The sequence below is a fragment of the Petaurus breviceps genome, unplaced genomic scaffold (assembly GCF_028583685.1).
Source record: "Petaurus breviceps papuanus isolate PSGF00001 unplaced genomic scaffold, PetGlider_PUasm1.0 91041, whole genome shotgun sequence".
Classification (NCBI taxonomy): Eukaryota; Metazoa; Chordata; class Mammalia; order Diprotodontia; family Petauridae; genus Petaurus; species Petaurus breviceps.
Window position 1 is genome coordinate 41,326,491 of NW_027187400.1, and position 5,866 is coordinate 41,332,356.

The 5,866-nt window shown below is 46.0% G+C and overlaps 1 protein-coding gene across 9 annotated transcripts in view; it reads right to left on the reverse strand.

Moving 5' to 3' along the window:
- The window catches only part of SUPT5H (SPT5 homolog, DSIF elongation factor subunit), a 13,771-nt gene extending 13,384 nt beyond the window's left edge, over positions 1-387 (reverse strand). For 4 of the 9 annotated variants that reach the window (XM_069078535.1, XM_069078531.1, XM_069078533.1 and 1 more), the window contains exon 1: positions 165-387. The gene's annotated coding sequence lies outside the window, so the exon portion shown is untranslated. The remainder of the gene's footprint in view (positions 1-164) is intronic. The other 5 variants (XM_069078532.1, XM_069078530.1, XM_069078534.1 and 2 more) reach the window with 3 other exon arrangements.
- Between the last annotated feature and the right edge of the window lie 5,479 nt (positions 388-5,866).

Consider the following 5,866-nt stretch of genomic DNA (forward strand, 5'->3'; position numbering starts at 1 on the left):
CCCTTACACTCCTCCTCGCACACTCGCCGCCCTCTCGGATCCCCCCCCCATCTTTACACTCCTCCTGACACACTCGCACTCGCCGCCCTCTCGGATCCCCCCCCCCAATAACTCATCTTCACACTCGCCCTCGCGGGGTCCCCCCCACACACACTCGCCCTTACACACGCACACGCGCAGCCCCGCTTGGCCGCTCCAGCTGCGGTCCTTAGCCCTGGGCGAGTTGGCGTCGCTCACTCCCGGGTCCCCCAGCTCCGGCTCTGGCTCCGGCGGACGCGACGTCAGACGAAGCGGCGATGAGGGCGGCGGCGACGACGACGACGGCGGGGGCGACTGGGGCGGCTTATCTCTCGAGAATTCGCGAGAACCGGAACCTCGACCGCCACCTTGGGAAAGGCAGAGAATAAGCCCGACTTCCGGCCGGCCGGCGCCATCTTAGGAGAGGCACAGGCGAGGACCGGACGTGACGCATGGGGAGGAGGCGGGGAAAGACAGGAGAGGGTGGGGGAAGACTGGAGGAGAGGAGGTAAAAATGGGGTGTGCTCGCGCTGGGAGCGCACCTGAGCTCTAGAGCTGGAAGTGGGGGAGGGGTGACTGTGACGTCACAGAAGGGCAAAACCAGGGGAGAGCTCAGGGGCCTTCTGGGCTGCTCCTTACTGCAATGGGAGTGCCCTAGGTCCCTAAAGGAAGAATCATTAAGGCCCTTCAGTTTGGGATGACGGCTTGCCATGAAGCTGGCTGTCCTTCCTTAACAGCGCTCTGGCCGGAGAAACTGGGGTCCGGAGAGGGTCAGTCCAGTACGACCCGGATTTGAACTGGGGTCCTCTAAGAAACTCTGGGGTGCTTTCCGCTCCGTGCAGCCGCTTCTTTCCAGCTGGCCTCTGTCGTTGGGGGAGTTTTTGTTGTTTTTATGTTTTGCATTTTTCCCCCTTCCTTCCTCTTCCCCATTGGGAAAAAAAAAACGCATATAAAAGTTTTTGTAACAAATATTCATACTCAAAACAAAGCATTGCTTTGTCCGTGTCAGAAACGAATGTTTCTTGGCAGCTGTGTGTGAAGTACCAACCCTGAAGTCAGGAAGACCTGAGTTAAAATCTATCCTCAGACCCTTACTTGATGTATGACCCTGGGCAAGTCACTTAACCCTAAAAAAGACATCTGTCCCATTATTCCGAGTCCTATTCTATTCCTGTCATGAGGTTGGCCAGTCTCTCCAAGGTGTCTGTCTCTGCAATTCTGTTACCCCGTTCTTCATCACGTTATACAATTCTATCTCTGAATCCTTCAGTTTCAGCATTTGTTATGGCTTATACTCAGGTCTGTACGCCTTCTTTCCCTCTTCCTTTGATCTCTTTGGGGGTATCCTAGAAGTGTAGCACTGGGCTAAAGCCTGTGTATGTACAGTTTAGTGACTTGAGGAGACCAGGCCACAGCTCAACCAGGAGTTCATTAGTGTCCCTGTTTTCCTGAAGCCCCTGCAACATGTATCTTCTTTGCCCATCTGATGATGCATGTGCATTGGAAGGGGGGGGGGGGGCGCTGTATTAATTCCTTAATTATTAGTAGTTTGGATGGTTTCTTTTTTCAAAAAAATATGGTGGATTTTTTTCAATTGAAAATTGACTGTTTCATATCCTTTGACCATTTATCTATGGAAGAATAACTCTTGTTCTTATAAGTTTAAATCAGTTTCTTATATATCTTGGAAATGATATCAGATAAACTTTATACAAAGATTTCCCCCAGTTAACCTTCCCTCCTAAAGTTAATTGCATTGGTTTTGTTTGTGCAAAAATTATTTAATTTTCTGTAATCAAGATCACCCCTTTTATCTCATTCTCATATCTTTACCTTCTTTTTTAAAAATTTCCATCCTCATTTGAACATGAACCCTTTCCCCAAATATGAAAGTTAATTTCTCCTTTGCTCCACTGATTTGTTTATAATGTGACTTCTCTTTAAAAAGATATGAATCCAGGAGTGGCCAGGTAGCACAGCAAGTATGAGCACCGGCTCCAGTGTCAGGATGACCTGGGGATCGAATCTGGGCTCAGACACTTAGCACCCACCCAGAAACACCTGGCTGTGTAACCTTAGCAAGTTACTTAGCCCCGATTGCTTAAAAAAAAAAAAGAATCCATTTAGTGTTTATCTTGATATATGGTATAATGTGTGGGTCTAATCTAAACCTAGTTCCTGCTGAACTGCTTTCCAGTTTTTGCCCTATTGTAAGTCTGTGATTACTATTCAGTGGTTTCTAGCTCTTCATGACCCTTTTTGGGGGTTTTCTTGGCAAAGATGCTGGAGTAGTTTGCATTTCCTTCTCCAGTTCATTCATTCATTCATTTGGGGGAGGGCAGAAGTCAAGGCAATTGGGGTTAAGTGACTTGCCCAAGGTCACACAACTAGTGTGTCAAGTGAGATTGGATTTGAACTCAGGTCCTCCTGGCTCCAGGGCTGGTGCTTTATTCACTGCACCACCTAGCTGCCTCCCAGTTCATTTTACAGATGAGGAAACAGGCAAACAGGGTGAAGTGATTTGCCCAGGGTCATATAGCTAAGCTGAATTTGAACTCAGAAAGATGAGTCTACATGGCTTGAATTGCATTTCTAGTTCCATATCAGATAATACTGGTGATAATAGACATGCATCCTTACTTTAACCCTGATATTATTAGAAAGACTTCAAGCGGGGCGGCCAGGTGGCTCAGCGAGTAAGAGCACCCGCTCCAGTGTTGGGACGACCTGGAGATCGAATCCTGGGCTCAGACACGTAGCACCACACCCAGAAATAACTGGCCTTGTAACCTTGAGCAAGTTACTTAACCCCGATTGCTTAAAAAAAAAAAAAAAAGAAAGACTTCAAGTTTATCTTCATCACTTATAATGCTAACTCTTGGGGTTAGCTAGATGCTGTTCACCGTATTAAAGAAGGATCCATTTATTCATATGCTTTTTAGTATTTGTAACAGAAATGGGTGTTGTATTTTGTCAAAAACTTTTTCTGTATCCACTGATACAATAGTGCAATTTTTTTCTTGTTCTTCATGTGGTCTGTTATTTTCAGTTTCCTAATAACTTGGTCATAATCTGTCCTTTTTGATAAGTCACTGGAGTCTCTGCCAATAATTTCTTCAAAATTTCATCTAAATTCCTTAGGAGACTTGGCCTATAATTAACTTTCTCTGTTTTGATTCTCCCTGGTTTAGGAATCAAGACCATATTTGTATAGCAGAAGGGATTTGTTTGATGTTTCATGTTGCCCCGTTTTTCCTAATCATTTATGTAATATTGTAAATAATTATTTTTGGATGTTTCAATTAATCAGCAAATATTTATTAAGTCACTATTATGTGCTTTAGCACCCATCAAGTACTAAAAAAAACCCTGGGCATAAAAAAGAGGCCAAAGTCAGTCCAAAGTCAGAGAGCTCACAGTCTAACGGAGGAGACATAAACAAATATATCCAAAGTAATCAATATACAGGATAAACAGGAAATAATTAACTGAAAGAAGGTACTAAAATCAAGAGAGATATAGAACGTGGGATTTCAGGTGGGACTTTCAGGGAGACTGGGACATACAGCAGAGAGTTTTCCAGGCCTGAGCTGGAGTAGGGGTGGGGGTATACAGGCAGAAAGGATGCCTGTGGCCTGACAAATAGAGTGGTTCTCCTGGCAGTCAGCTGGTTGGTGTCACTGGATAGAGGAGTAAGGGTGGGGGTGGAAGGAGTCAGGTAGAAGAATCTGGAAAGGTAGGAAGGGACCAGGTAAGGGAGGGTGTTGGATGCCAGAGGATTTTATAATTGCTTTTGGAGGTAATAGGGAACCACTAAAGTTTATTGAGTAGGGGGAGTGTGTGATATGATCAGACCTGTGCTTTGGGAAAACCACTTTGGTGGTTGAAGTGGGGAGAGATCTGGAGCACCCAGGTCTCCCCAAGGCCCAGTAGCAACTGCAGTAATCCAAGTGTGAGTCCACAGGGATCGGCATGGGGCAGTGGGGGGCTGTCAGAGGAGAGATGCTGCAAGATGGGGTGGTGGAGTGGGGAGTCCAGGACAACTCCTGGGTTAAGAGTCTGGGGGATAGGAGGAAGAAAGAGGGAGACTGGTCAGAGGAGTTGGGGGTGGGGAAAGATAATGAAGTCAGTTTGGGACATCCTGAGTTTAAGATGTCTACCGGATAGAATTTACTTGTAAATTAATCTAATTGCAAGGTTTTTCTTTGGAGATTAATTTGTGGCTTGTTCAGTTTGTTTTTCTGAGACTCTTATATATATTATCTATTTATTCTGTCTGGGTACTTTATATTTTTGCCACTGTCCATTTCATTTTAGTTGTCAGTTTTCTTGGCACAGAATTGAGCAAAATCGTTCCAAATAATTTTCCTTTACTTCTTCATTTGTTGTGAATGCTCCTTTATCATTTTAGTTACTGTAATTTGGTTTCTCTATTTAAAAATTTCAGTTGGGTTATGTTTCATTTCAGTGACTACCCCTCCCCACCCCCAACAGTGCTGGTTTTATTAATTACATGGGTTTTTGTTTTCAATTTCAAATTTCGGAATTTTTATTTTGGGGTTTTGTTGGGTTCATGAAATGTAGTGGTTTTCTAGGTCAGTTTTACTTGCATACCCACTTATTTGACTGTCTTCTCTTTTGTGGATCTGTGCTTAGAGAGGTACATTTTCCCCAAAGGGCAGCTGTGCCCCATCAGTTTCCATAGATTGGCTCAGAGTTTTGTTGAAATGATTGTTTCCATGTGTTCTCTGCCTCACCAATTCTGTGGAGGAAGTTAGTCCCCAATGGATTTTTAATTCCTGATTCCAGGCCTGGCATTCTATGCACTGCATCCCTTTAACCAAGTTTTAAGTGGTGTTTGCTTTGCCCTGCCTCTGGAGCCTGGAGTTCAACTATGACCTCACTTTGTAGCTGTGTGACCCTGGGCAAGCATGTCACCCTGTTTGCCTCAGTTTCCCCATCTGTAAAATGAGGTAAAGGAAATGGCAACCCCACCCAGTATCTCTGACAAGAAAACCCAAAATGGGGTCAAAAGGAGTTGAACATCAAAGGACCAGAAGCTGGGCCAACTCATCCATTTCCTACCACCAACTAAGGTCTTTGGACTGGACTCCACCCAGCTCCACCCAGCCCCACCCAGGCCCAAGGAACTTCTTCCCCCACCCCTAATCCCTTTACTTGGACTTCCCAGCTGGCCTCCTTGGAAGCTCCAGGAGGGCTGGGACAGTCTTTTTCTAATCAGTATCCCTGAGGTTTTCCTAACACTTAGTAAGTGCTTAATAAAGATTTATTTAAGAACTTCTAGGTGTTAGGTGTGAGGATCTTTGTGAGGGAATCACACCAGCTAGCAGGACCCCCAGCCCCACCCCAGTGTCTCAGCAAAGCAGAGGGACTCATCCAGGGGCCTGAGTCCTCGGGAGGAGGGGACTCCTTGACCTGACCCCGCTAGCCTCCCCAAAGCAGGGCACGTGGGTATGGGTCAGGGTTAGTCACATATCTGAGTGTCTGGCCAATGATGACAGCAGGCAAGCCCAGCAGCCAGACCTTCAGTCCGGCTCACTTTTTTACAAATGACCTCGTTTGAGCCTCACAGCTGAGCTAATGAATAATGATAACCACCCTAACCACCTGCTCCTCCTCCCTTCCAGTGGGTTCTAGGAGGGTGGCCCTTGAGCCTGGGAGGGCACTAGGAGGGCAGGAGGTTCCCCTGTGTGTCCTAACCCAGGCCTTGACACTTCAGACAGTGGATAAATGTTAGGTGACCTTAAATCGGATGTTCTTCTGTCCTGGGCCTGGGTGACCAGAACAGAAACACACACACACACACCCTTCCCTAAACAAACACACA